General features: G+C 47.2%; 1 protein-coding gene across 1 annotated transcript in view; it reads right to left on the bottom strand.

Moving 5' to 3' along the window:
• The window catches only part of Fam178b (family with sequence similarity 178 member B), a 99,351-nt gene that overhangs the window by 57,858 nt on the left and 27,170 nt on the right, over window positions 1-14,323 (bottom strand). The gene's annotated exons all lie outside the window — the stretch shown is intronic.

Genomic DNA, 14,323 nt, shown 5'->3' with positions numbered 1-14,323 from the left:
CACAGTGATCCACCTGCCTCTGCCTCCCTAGTGCTGGGATTAAAGGCGTGTGCCCAGTGTGCAATTAGCTATTACCATAGTGTCTAGGGACACTGAGCCTGCCTCTCAGGATGAGATGGACAAAACAGATGGAAGCAAGGTATCAATCAAAGTGGCCCTGGCCTGGAGGACGGAGCACTGTTCCTATGGCCATTTGGCTAATATATCCTTTTTTTTTTTTTTTTCAAGACAGGGTTTCTCTGTGTAACAGCCCTAACTGTCCTGGACTCACTTTGTAGACCAGGCTGGCCTCGAACTCACAGAGATCTGCCTGCCTCTGCCTCCTGAGTGCTGGGATTAAAGGCGTGCACCACCACCCAGCATACATCCAACTTTTAAAAGTCCAACTACCTTTAGAAGTTTCAATCCTTAAGTGGCTATAGACTACTACAGCACAGAGGCTAAAAGCACTGGTTACTCCTGTAGAGGACCCAGATTCAATTCCCAGAACTCACATGGTGCCTCATAACCATCATAATTCCTGTTCCAGGGGACCCAAGACTCTCTTCTGACCTCTGTGGGTACCAGGCATGAAGAACTCAGTAAGCATACATACATCATGTAGGAAAAAACATTCATACATATAAAGTAAACAAATCTAAAAATTTAAATTAAAAAATTTAAATGTCAACAATTGAAAAGTCCAAAGCCAGTCTAGTGTGGTGGTGCATGCCTGTAATTCCCAGCACTTGGGAGGCAGAGGCAGGTGGATCTCTGTGAGTTTGAGGCCAGCCTGGTCTACAAAGTGAGTCTAGGACAGCCAGAGGTGTTACACAGAGAAACCCTGTCCCAAAAAATCAAAACAACAGCAACAAAAAATCCAACAACAACAAAGAAAACCACCACCACCACACAGCAACAACAAAACCGAAAAACCAAAGAACAAAACAAAAAACAAAAAAGTGCAAAGCCTCCTTAAAATATTCATATTCAATTGCTTAACTGTGGGCTCCTGTAAAATTCAAACTAAATTACACACTTTCTCATTCCGAGGGGAAATAATCAGGGTACAGTTACGACTGGACCAAAACAAAACCAAAGTCCAGTAGTGCAGACAACTCAGTATCTGCAATCTGGGCTCCAACGATCTTTGGTAGCCTTGTCTCCTGCTCAGTGCCAGGCTGGCTCCACTCCATAGCTGGTGCTGTCCTTGGTGCTCATCCCATGGTCCGGACACTGCTCAGTCTCCATTGTAGTTGAGGCTACACCACCTTCACCAGCGGCCTCTCCCGGCCTCTTTAGGGGCTCCAACACTTCCCCATGAACCAAGCTCAGCTTCTCTCCATTACTCCCTCAATTCTGGACCGTCTCTGCAACTGATGCTGCACCATCACCAACGGCCTCCTGCCCCATCCTGCCAAAGTCTCAGCTGATCACTACGTCCCCTTCATCCTTTCAAACCATTACCAACATCAATTTCCATGTTGAGATGCACCTCAACGATGCTTGTTAAAACCACAGCTGACTTCTCAGCCCCAGCTGAGCAGCATCAGTTGCCCCAGTGAAGCAAAAGCTGCACATCAGTGGTTTTGTTAATTGCAGTCTGTTTTTCAGTCCATCTCACCAGAAACAACAAATTATTTTGTTTGTTTGAGAGGGTTTTTCTGTGTAACCCTGGCTGTCCTAGAACTCTCTCTGTAGACCAGGCTGGCCTCAAACTCACAGAGATCCACCTAGCCTGCCTCTGCTTCCCCAGTGCTGGGATTATAGGGGTGCACCACCACACGCAGCTTAAGGGACAGATTCTTAAATCAGGTATATCACACAAAAAGCCTTGATAGTCTTTGTTTTCCTCTGAAACGTCAGGGCCAGGGCCAGGCCTACATTGTCTGCAGGGTTCTTGGCATTCTTCTGTCCTACTTACGTATCTCATGCTGTGATAAAATGCCAACCAAAAGCAAGTTGGGGAGGAAAGGGTTTATTTTACCTTGCTGTCCATCACTGAGGGAAGTCAGGGCAAGAACTCAAGACAGGAACCTGGAGGCAGGAACTGAAGCAGAGGCCATGGAGGACGCTGTTTACTGGCTTGTTCGCCCATTTCATCAGTTTGCTTTCTTATATCCTACCTTCTGAGAGGCACCACCACCCACAGAGGGCTGGCCCTTCTACATCAATCATTAATCAACAAAATTTCTCCACAGGCTTGCCTACAGACTTTTTTTTTTTAAGTTTTTTGAGACAGGGTTCCTCTGTGTAGTCTTGGCTGTCCTCGACTCTTTGTAGACCAGGCTGGCCTCGAACTAACATCAATCCGCCTGCCTCTGCCTCCTGAGTGCTGGCACTAAAGGAGTGTGCTACCACCGCCTGGCTGCAGACCATTCTTTTTTTTTTTTTTTTTTTTTGAGACAAGGTTTTTCTGTGTAGCCTTGGCTGTCCTAGACTCGCTTTGTAGACCAGGCTGGCCTCGAACTCACAGTGATCTGCCTGCCTCTGCCTCCCGAGTGCTGGGATTAAAGGCGTGCGCCACCACACCCGGCTTGCAGACCATTCTTATGCAGTTTGAGGCTCCTTCCTCTGAGCTGACAACTGATCACTTGTCAACTTGATACACAGACACATTGCAATTCAACTACATTTCCTTTCTCATCTCCCAAAATGTCATGTTAATATTAATAACACAATATAAAGCATTCCAACTTTTAAAAATCCCACAATCTTAAGAAGTCAAACATTTAAAAAGTTCAGTCTCTTTAAAATAATCCTAAGTCTTTCAACTGAGGACTCCTTTAAAATTAAAAGCATGCTAAATACTTTCTTATTCCAAGAGGAAAGGCTCAGGGCACAGTCACAATCAAATCAAATCAAATCCAAAGTTCAGACTTGTCAGACACTGGGACTCATGATCTTCTGGGCTCCAAGGGGTTGAGCAGTTCCACCTCTGTGGCCCCACCCACAGCACACATAGCAATCTCACAGGCTCAGGCTGATGATGACCCTTTGGTAGTCATCCTGCAGTACTGATATCTCCACCAAAAGCCTCTCCTGGGCTCTCCTCAGGGCCTCTGAGCCTGCCACATCGTGCCAAGTTTCAACTCTCCAGGATTCCTTTAATCCTGGGGCTTCTACTACAACTGAGGCTGCGCCTTCAGCACTGGCTTCTCCTGGTCACCAGCCTCAGATTCTTTCTTCTATGACCCCCTCAAATCCTGCAATGCCAAGAACACCACCACCTGGATGATTAGTCACAGCCTTGCCTACAGACTAATCCTAGGGAGGCATTTTCTCAATTACTGTTCCTTTCTCTCAGATAATTCTAGCTTGTGTCAAATTGACAAAAACACAGCCAGTTCCCTTTTCAAGGTCTCACAGACAGGCCACCATTGATCTTTCTCAGTCCAGTGTTCTCAGCTCCTCAATAATCCTCGCCAAAATAACAGAATCAGGTCTGTCTTAGCAGTACCCCAAAATCCTGGTGTCAATTTCTGTCCTATTTTGATTTTTGTTGCTGTGATAAAACACTAACCCAAAGCAACCTGTGATAGTTTATTTGGCTTACACTGCCCAATAATAATTTTTCACGGAGGAAAGTCAAGGCAGGAACTCAAGCAGGGCAGGAACCTGGAGGCAGGCACTGAAATAGGCCCTGGAGGAAGTCCTTACCAGCTTGCTCAGACTGCTTTCTTATACCCACAGTGAGCTGGGCCTTCCCTTATCAGTCATTACTCCTGAAAAAGGCCCACAGCCTTGCCTACAAGCCAATCTGATGGAGGTGGCTCCTTATCTGATGTTTCTACTTCCTACATGACTAGCTATGTCAAGTTGTTGACCAACCAACCAACCAAACAAACAAACAAAAACCCAAAAAAACAAAAAATCTAGCCAGTGCATCCCCAAAACTTTCAGTGATGATAAATCATAAAACATTTATTTAAAAAATAAAATAATGTCCCATGAAAGTCTTCACTAACCAGGAAACTGGAATAGAGGGGAGGACATCCTATTGGGACTCTAGATGAGAGAAGCATGGGAGAATGGCAAAGTTGAAGGATCCAGAGGATCCTAGAAACCTACAAGAATAACATTATGATAGGCAGATTTGGGCCCAGGGCTCCTGCTCAAACTATGGCACCAGCCAAGGACAATACAGGCCATAAACTTCAAAGCCCTACCCAGATCTAGCCAATGGATAGGACATTCTCCACAGTTGAGTGGAGAGTGGGGTCTGACTTTCACACGTACTCTGGTGCCTCATATTTGACCACGTCCCCTGAATGGGGAGACTTGGGGGTACTCAGAGGAAGGATAGCAGGCTACCAAGAAGAGACTTGATAACCTATGAGCATATACAGGGAGAGGAAGTCCCCCTCAGTCACAGTCATAGGGGAGGGGAGTAAGGGGAAAATGGGAAGGAGGGAGGAATGGGAGGATACAAGGGATGGGATAACCACTGAGATGTAATATGAATAAATTAAGAAAATAAAATTTAAAAAAATAAAAAGAAAAAAAATAAACAGGGCAAGAGTAAAATAAAAACTGGTAATCCTACCTCCCAGACAACCCATGTTGTCACCTTTTAAAATTGCATTTATTTATTTATTACTTGCAGGAATTGGTTCTTTCCTTCCACATATATCCCGGGGATTAACCTAAAGTACTCAGGCTTGGAGGCAAGCACCTTCACCCACTATCTCACCATGTCTCCTGCTGTCATGTGTTAAGTACTCCAACCTTAACAAATTAACACACTAGAGAAAGGTGTCACGTAGACTGAAAGCCTTCCTCTCCAGCCACTGGGACAACCCACCCTACCCCATACACACATTAGCAGCAGTTCCTTGTGATTATTTTCAGAAGCAAAATGAATGTGCCATCCACATGTTTTTACGTGTACATATTTATCTGTGTTTCTCTTGCCTCTTAAAAACCCACTTAAAGCCAGGCAGTGGTGGCGCACGCCTTTAATCCCAGCACTCAGGAGGCAGAGGCAGGCGGATCACTGTTGAGTTCAAGGCCAGCCTGGTCTACAAAGTTAGCCACTGTCTTGAAAAACCAAAAAACAAAAAAACAAAAAAACCACTTAAAAACCCTGTCTCACAAAACCAAAAACCAAACCAAAATAAACAAACAAACAAACAAAAAACACTTAAATTATCTCCAGGTAAAAGCCCTGTTCTCCTAGGAGCTTTAAGTTTTATCCCCTGGGGTTCTGGAATGACCAGAGAGTCACACAAGGGCCACATGAGGTCTTCTAGACCTTGGGCCCAAGGGCGTGGAGATGAGTCACCTGCACTAATGTTTATGTTTTACATTCTAATTCTTTAAAAACAACTTTGGTGACTTGCCACTGTAATCTTATCCTCTCTAGGAGGCTGAGGCTGGACAATCACTTGAGCTTGGGGTTTAGGAGTTATGGGCTAGCCTGGACTACATGCTACATGGCAAGTCTCAATTTTTGTTGTTGTTGTTGTTGTTGTTTGAGACAGGGTTTTCTCTGTGTTATCTTGGCCATCCTGAACTCACTTTGTAGACCAGGCTGGCCTCGAACTCACAGCGATCCACCTGCCTCTGCCTCCCGAGTGCCAGGATTTCAGGTGTGCAGCATCACGCCTAGCTATAAATACGTGTTTTTATTTTCTATATTTTAATTTTCTTTTTTTCAAAACAGGGTTTTTCTGTGTAGCCTTAGCTGTCCTAGAGTCGCTTTGTAGATCAGGCTGGCCTCGAACTCACAACAATCTGCCTGCCTCTGTCTCCCAAATAAGTTTTTTAAAAACACTAATTCTAAAGCAGTAGTTCTCAACCTTTGGGTTGTGACCCCTTGGGGGTCACATGATCCTTTCACAGAGGTCACCTAAGACCACTGGAGAACAGAGATTACATTTCCATTACAATTCATAACAGTAGCAAAATTATATTTAGGAAGTACCAGAGGCCTGGTTGTCCTGGACTCACTTTGTAGACCAGGCTGGCCTCGAACTCACAGATATCTGCCTGCCTCTTCCTCCCCAAGTGCTGGGATTACAGGCGTGCGCCACTATGCCTGGTGTAATGAAATAATTTTAAGGGGCTAGAGAGACGGCTCAGCAGTTAAGAGCAGTTAAGACCAGGGTTCAGTTCCCAGCTCCCACAGGCAGCTCACAACTGTTAACTCCAGTTTCAGAGGATCTGACACCCTGACACAGACATACATGCAGGCAAAACATCAACTACATAAAATAAAAAGAGAGTAGTTTTAAGGTTTGGGGTCACCACAACTGCAGAACTGTATTAAAGAGTCACAGCAGCATCCGGAAGGTTGAGAACCATTGCTCAAGTAAATGGCTGTAATCCTAGTACAGATGAAATTGAGGCAAGAGGTCAAGGAAATGGTAAAATTTTGTATGTATCAAATTATTATTTTCAAAATAAGCTGCTTTATGATTCATTACTACTAAATGCTTGGGTGGGGTTGTCCATTGGTTAGTTTTATTCAGTCAACTTTTGAGACAGAGTTCATGTAGCCCAAGCCGGCATCAGCCCAGCTGGCTGCTATGTAGCCCAGGATGACCTTGAACTTCTAAGCACTGAGATGACATGTGTGTACAGCCACACCCCTTTATGCTGTGCTGGGGCTCAAGCCCGGGGCTCGGTATAAGTTAGGCAAGCACCCTACCAACCTTGCCTTTGCAGTAAGAAGGAACTTGGAGAACACTGTCTAGGAGGTGTAGAGCGGCCAGAAGAAGGGGAGGAAGGAGGAGGAAGGTCAGAGTGCAGGAAGCAACATGGAGCCCCAAACTCTAGTAACAGTAACCTCAGAGCCCTGGGGACAGAGCTGGGGACACACTATGACCAAGGCAGGAAGGAGTGTCCAGAGACCCTGCTCAGGAAAGTGAACTAAATTTATTCTTAGAGTTGACCTCCTTGCCCACTTTCAAAGTATCCAAAGACTGCCCTGGCCAGGGTCGCTCTGTCTTATCACAGCCTCCTCCCACACAATACGACACATGCAGGGAGAGAATGGCTGCACAGGTAAGATGAACTACGTTCTTCTAGAAGCGGGTAGGAAAGGAGCTACACACCATTTGTTCCTTTTCTGGAGAGTTTGGGTTTCCAGCAGGGGCAGAAACAGTGATTTCTACTCACAGGATTCATGGGACTAGGTCTGAGGTAATGGCCAGGCCCACACCTCTACAAGCGCAGGACCAGCCAGCCAAAACACATCGTTAAGCAAACAAAGTTATTACTTCCAAATAGTTAACTGCTCAAGAATGCTTGCCTTCTAAACCAAACTCCACCACAAGAAAAAACAGAAAACACAAGAACAATTATAGTTAATAAACAGGTCTGGCAAGGCTGAAGGACACAAGGTCAGTGTACAGAAAAGCCTCTCATATTTTGCCATGTTAGGAGGAAAAACTTCAAAAGGGAAAAAAATGATCCTACTTATAGTAGCATCGATAGAATAAAATACTTAGGGGAAACTTTTTTAAAATGAACATCTGTGTTTTACCTACATGTATATCTGAATGAGGGTGTCAGATGCCCTGAAACTGCAGTTACAGACAATTGTGAGCTGCCATGTGGTTGCCGTGAATTGAACCCAGATCTTCTGGAAAAACAGCCAGTGCACTTAATCGCTTAGCCATCTCTCTAGCCCTTAGGGGATACATTTTGAAAGAGATTTTATTTATTTTTAGTACTGTATGTATGTGTAAGCCTGTGTAAGTTTCTAGCCTATGGATTTCAAAGTGTGTTCCGCTAGAACTGAAGTTACAAGCAGACTGCTGCCTGACACGGGTCCTGGGAATCACGCCTGGTCCTCTGCAAGAGACTGCTTACTTGCTGAGCCCCCTCTCTAGCCCCAGTATTTAGGAATACATTTAGCAAAAGCAGCATAGCTCATGGATGCTGAGAACTACTTTGTGGAACTACATGTGGAAAACATCCCATGTTCATGGACTGGCAGGCAAGACTGCTACTAAAGTGCTGTGGTTTGCATGTGTCCCCCAGGGTTAGAGATGTAATTCCCAGGGCCACAGTGTTGAGAGATGGGATCCTCCTGAGTGCTAAAGTCACAAGGAAAGAATTCTTAAGAATGCGCTGCTTATCTTGGGAGGAGCTTCCTCATCACAGGATGAATGCAGCTGCCTTCTCTCTAGAAGCCGTCAATGACCTTCTGACACAGAAACATGGTCCTGGCCAGAAGTGGCCCCCAGGCTTGGGCTTCCCAGCCTCCAAAATAGAGAGCCAAATGCACTACTCTATTGTTTCCAAATCAGCCAGTCTGTGGGATCTCCTAAAGCAACACAGAGCACACCAAGACAGAAGGCAGAACCACTCGGTACCTACAGACTCAACACAACCAAGGATAAAAACTCCAGCTGTTATTTTTACATAAATAGTGAAGATTTCCATGGAGTCTCAGATGAAAACCTGGGAACTCAGAATTGCTGTAACCATTTCAGACAGGGTAGAAGATAAACACAACTCATTTTTGACTCTACAATTAGTCAAGAATTCTCGGTGCTGGCATAAAAGACATGCTAACCAGTGAGGGAAATTCGGGGATTCAAAAAGAGACCCCTATATTCATGGCCAATGGACTGTTTTTGTTTTTGTTTTTAGAGACAGGGTTTCTCTGTGTAGTCTTGGTTGTCCTGGACTCACTTTGTAGACCAGGCTGCCTGCCTCTGTCTCCCCGTGTGCTGGGATTTAAGGCATGTACCACCACACCCAGGATGGTCAATTGACTTTCAACCCAGCAGCCAAGGCAATTCATTAAGAAAGGGATGGTGTTGAAAAACACGGTGCGGGACTGACCAGGCAGTGGCTACAACTACTAGAATGGAGCGGGACTCGCCTCACCCCTTGTACACAGGAAAGGGAAGCCAAAGGGCTCAACAGCCTACATTTCCTTTATTATTTGTCTGTTTTTCGAGGCAGAGACAAGGGTTCTCTATGTGGCCCTGGATGCCCTGGAACTCTGAATACCAGACTGGCCTAGAACTCAGAGGTTCTCCTGCCTCTGCCTCTCACTGCCCAAACAAAAGGCCCAAATTTATTATTTAAAAGGAGACACCATAGCTGTCAGGACTAGCAATGGCATCTTTAAAAGGATGGTCACCAGGGGAAGCATACTGAAAGCTGGACCTAGCGTGGTGGCGCACACCTTTAATCCCAGCACTTGGGAGGCAGAGGCAGGTGGAGCTCTGTGAGTTCGAGGACAGCCTGGTTCACAAAGGGAGTCCAGAACTACAAAAGAAACCCTGTCTCAAAAAACAAGCAAATTGAAATCAGAAAGTGGGGGACTGGCTAAGGAGGCTGCTCGGTGAACAGCACCAGGGACTGAGCGTGAAACCCCAGCACCCAAAAAAAAAGCTGGGCATAAGTGTGTGTGCCTGTGACTCCAATACTGTCCAAGGACTTGCTGGACAGCCAGTCCAGCCCAAATGAGTGGGCATCTGATTCAGTCAGATTGTCTCAGGGTAAGGCACAATAAAGTAGGCATGAACCTTGAAAACATTTTGCAAGAAGCCAGAGATAAACATCACAGGCTGGGTAATATTATATACAATGGCTACTGTGGCACTCAGCATACTGCTTCAGGCCTTTAATCCCAGCATTTGGAAGGCAGAGGTGAGTTTGAGGTCAGCGGGATCTACATAGTGGGTCAGCCAGGACTACGGTGAGACCAATCTCAGATACATACACTAGCCTGGGATGCATAAGATCTTGTCAAAAAACAAAAACAATACCCCAAACAAACAAAAAACCAAGCCAACAAACAAAAAAATCCCAAAACCTAACTAACCCAAAGAGACAAAGCCTTAGAGACAGTGTACTAAAGGTTGCCAGAGCTGGAGGTAGGGCATAATGGGAGGGTCTGCTTGCCAATGCCTATAGCGTTTCTTTGGGAAGGACAAAGGCATTCTGTGATACAGCACAGAGAGAGGGAGAAAGTACAGCCAAGCATGCTCCACCAAGTCTGTCTAGAGCCGGCCAGCAAGTTCCAGGTTCCTGCTTTGCTTCTCTGGCCTGACCTCCCTCAGTGATGGGCTGTGACCCGGAAGTTTAAGCCAAATAAACATTTTCCTCTCTAACTTGGTTTTGGTCACATTGCTCTATCACTGCATCCGAAAGGAATTTGACAATAGCAGGTTCTGGGCTGGTGAGAGGTGCATTTCTCCTGTTCTGGTAAGGGGACTCCATTTATGCTGCTGTGTGCATAGGACAGCATGCCCACTCCAGGGTTAAGAGCTTAGCAGAGAGGCCGGGCGTGGTGCATGCTTTAATCCCAACACTCAGGTGGCAGAGGCAGGTGGATCGCTGTGAGCTCAAGGCCAGCCTGGTCTACAGAGTGAGTCTAGGACAGCCAAGGCTACACAGAGAAACCCTGTCTCAAAAAAACAAAAAACAAAAAAAAGAGCATAGCAGAGGAGCCTGGGGAGGCCAGCAGGAGCTGCGTCTCTGAGCCACAGTCTGCAGAAACAGCTCAGGCTATCCCAGCAGAAACCAGGCTATTTCCTGCCACAAGACCCCATAGGAGAAGGCTCATTAAACCAGAATTAGGGGTGCCATGTGCCATCAAAGTATTTCCGGAAAAGAATCGAGGCCATCTAGGAGACTGTGCCTCCCAGGGTCTAGCATTTGACGTCTCTTCGTAGTCTAAACAGCTACTTCACTGCCAACGTTGCCATGTAAGGAACTAAATGGCCAGGCATTAAAGGCATAGATACAGGCTAACACGGTAACTATGCTCAGACAATGTAGCTGCCCTTGGAATCCTGGGGGTTGGTTCCAACACGCTCTTCAAAATCTGAGGCTCCTCAGGTCCTTTACACAAAACACCACAGTTCAAAGAAGCCACACACACTGCACATTATTTTCAGTCTTTAAGTCATGAACCTAGTACACCCTGCAAAGTCTTCAGAGTATTTCTCACAATGGGAAGGCTGTGTAAACAGACTCATTATACTGTGCTGCTAAGGGACCCATTCTAAAACAACTGAATATCTAAAAGGAGGCTGGAAAAGTGCATTTCTTGGGTTTTGTCCTAGAAGGTTGGATTTGTGACTTCACACACAGACAAGGTGTTCAAAGTCAGAAAATATGCCAGTGGCCTTTGAAGCTTGTAACCCAGCTCTGTACAGTGAAACAAGATGGAAAGAAAGTCCTGGTAAACTGGAGGCTGTGGCACAGACCTTTAACCCCAGCACTGTGGAGGCAGAGGCAAGCAGATCTCTATAAGTTCAAGGCCAGCCTGTTCTACACAGTGGGTTCCAGGACAACCAAGACTATGTCTCAAAAAAATAAAAATAAAAAAATAAAAAAAATAAAACAGTCCTGGTAAGAAGGGAAAAGTGGGCCGCAAAGATGGCTCAGTGGGTAAAGGGACTTGTCAGCAAGTCACACAACCTAAGTTTGATTTTCAGAACCCACAAAGAGGAAGAGACAATTGATTCCCACAGGTAGCCTCTGACTTCCATTAGTGAGCCTGTGGCATGTGCACACCCGCACGCATGTGCACACAAGTAACTCAAACTGGGAAGTGTGTGTAATGGTCTGAGTAAGGATGTCCTCTCTAGGCTCTGGTACGTGGACATTTGGTCCTGGTTTGGTAGCATTGCTTGGGGAAGTAACACAACTTTGCTGGAAGAAGCAGTCACTGCGGATGCAGTGCCAGGAGGTATAGCCTCAGCCCGCTTCCAGGTCACTCTTTGCTTTGTGCTTAGGGGTGAAGATGTGAACTCAGCTTCCTGCTCCTACTGCCATGCATCCCTGCTATGTGTCCCTGCCCTGCACCCATCCCTGCAGTGCATCCATCCCTGCCCTGCACCCATCCCTGCCCTGCATCCATCCCTGCCCTGCACCCATCCCTGCCATGCACCCATCCCTGCAGTGCACCCATCCCTGCCCTGCACCCATCCCTGCCCTGCACCCATCCCTGCAGTGCACCCATCCCTGCCCTGCACCCATCCCTGCAGTGCACCCATCCCTGCCCTGCACCCATCCCTGCCCTGCACCCATCCCTGCCCTGCACCCATCCCTGCCGTGCACCCATCCCTGCCCTGCATCCATCCCTGCCCTGCACCCATCCCTGCCCTGCATCCATCCCTGCCCTGCATCCATCTCTGCCATGGCAGACTCAACTCATTTCTCTGAAACCTTAAGTCCAAATGAAACTCTCCCATAGGTTGTCTTGGTTGTGGTGTTTAATCAGAAGAGCAGGAAGGTAAAGAATGCACACACAGAGAGAACTGTGTACTAAGTACTAACAAAGTCGGGGCCTCTTTTTTGGGGGTCAGTGCTTCAACTTTGCCTTTTTTTCTTCTTTTTTGAATGCTGGGGATCAAACCCCAGGTTTTCCTACTTAGGCAGGCATTTTTCCACTGAGCCCTCTTTTCAGCCTTGAATCCTGTCTGATGAGAACACGCAACACCTCATCCTTTCGTACACATTTTGGGGCCTTGAGGAGAAGCAGTGGAAAAGGCCGACACAGAAAGCAGAACCCGGATGCTAAAGAGCAACATGTGGCCAACCCTCTGTGAGTTTCCTGCTATATGCCACTAACAGTCAAGGTAGGGCTTAATGAAAACATGGCTACATGTGACGCCGTAACTGACCGGGACCAGAGCTGGCATGGGCAGACCCTTGAGAAGGGCAGGAGCTCTACTTGCGGCTTACTTGGTCTGCAGGCAAGTGAGTGTACATGGTGCCCTCAGCGTTTCCAGGGGCCCTCTAAGAATTCCTGAGTGCTGGTTCCTGCCAGCCAGCCACACCCAGCTAGAATTCAATCCCTGCTACTCTGCTTCCTCTTTCTCTTGTGGTACCTGACGCCATGCCCTCTCCTTGGTCATCAGCCTCTGAGGACAAGGGCTGGCCTATGTCATCCTGTCCCTTTGCCATCCTGCTGGGCCCTAATTCAGGAAGTCTCTAGGTGTCTGTGAGTGGATGACAGAATATCCTCTGAAGTAAAGGCTAACAATGTTCCTGAATATTCCAGCCTCCACGCTTATCCACAGCTGCTCCACCACACAGCCAGCCCCTATTCATCTGCAGACCCTAGAGCCCTCAAGCCTTTAACTCCCTCACAGGATATGCTGAAACCATGGTCCATTCTTCTGACTCAGGAAGTGGGTCAGAGGACAGCCCCCGGTTGGCACCCCACCCCCACCCCCAGGGGACAGAAATTACGTGTGGAAAAGGTCAGGTGATATCATGAACACAGGTGGTGAGGCCCGCAGCCCAGCAGTTTTGCCCTGAGCTCTGCTGTGCTCACCAGCCCCAGCCCCCGGAGGCTCCGGGCTGACGTGACCTGATGAGTAGGGCCTTCTTTTGTAGCCACCTTCGCTGGGGTGCAGCTGAGCGGTCAAACGCGTGTGGCTGCTGTGAGGGGCAGTGGCCACTGCACTCCTGCTATGGCAAGGCATCAACCCAGCTTCTTAAAAAAATTTTTTTTTCTTGGTTTTTCAAGACAGGATCTCTCTGTGTTAGCCTTGGCTGTCCTAGGCTCACTTTGTAGACCAGGCTGGCCTCGAACTCACATCAATCCACCTGCTTCTGCCTCCTGAGTGCTAGCTAGGATTAAAGGTGTGCACCACCACACCTGGCTCCAACCCAGCTTCTTAAGACAAAGCCTGCTGAACAACCCCCACCACCCTCCTGAGGTCCTGGGGGCTACAGTTCTGTGAATTTCCCTTCTTGAGGGACTAAAGTGGACTCTGCCCTTTTGTTAGTTTTATTTCAGCTGACACAAGGTTTCTAGAGTTCATCTATATTGTAACATATGTCAAAACTGCCTTCCGTTTCGGGGCATATTCCATCATATGTCTCTTCTGTCCATCACATGTATGTATTATAGTTCATCATACATACATATATGTCACATTTTGTCTATCCAGTCATCTGTCAGGCATGTAGGTTGCTTCTACCTTTCGTCTGTTATGAACACAGGAACGCAGATATCCATTTATACTCGTTCTTTTGTGGAGGCCGGACTTCCTCCCAATCAGTAGGATCCTGATCTCAGACAGGAATTCACTAGGCCAGGCTCTATTCTGCTTGGCAGGGGACTGGACCCCAGGCTGGGCTCATAAGGAGCTGGGAGAGCCGGAGATGAGAACAGGAACCTGGGGTCTACTCTGTATCCCTCCTGATTGGGGGGTGAAGGAGAGCAGAGCGGAGGAGACACACACTACATACAACACAGAGAGGAGAGGGGTGGACAAGGAAGGCCTCTGTTTCTAAAAGGGCAGGCATGCTGCAGAGGCGGCCCTGGGGCTGCAAAGGGCAGCGCAGGCCATGAGGGCAGAGGTTACAAAAAGGGAGAACACGCTTGGACTGGTGGCGTCTTAGAAACCCTCAG

This window comes from Acomys russatus, chromosome 11 (genome assembly GCF_903995435.1).
Source record: "Acomys russatus chromosome 11, mAcoRus1.1, whole genome shotgun sequence".
Taxonomy (NCBI): Eukaryota; Metazoa; Chordata; class Mammalia; order Rodentia; family Muridae; genus Acomys; species Acomys russatus.
The sequence above is the reverse complement of the archived record's forward strand: the minus strand, read 5'-3'. Positions and strand labels throughout refer to the sequence as shown.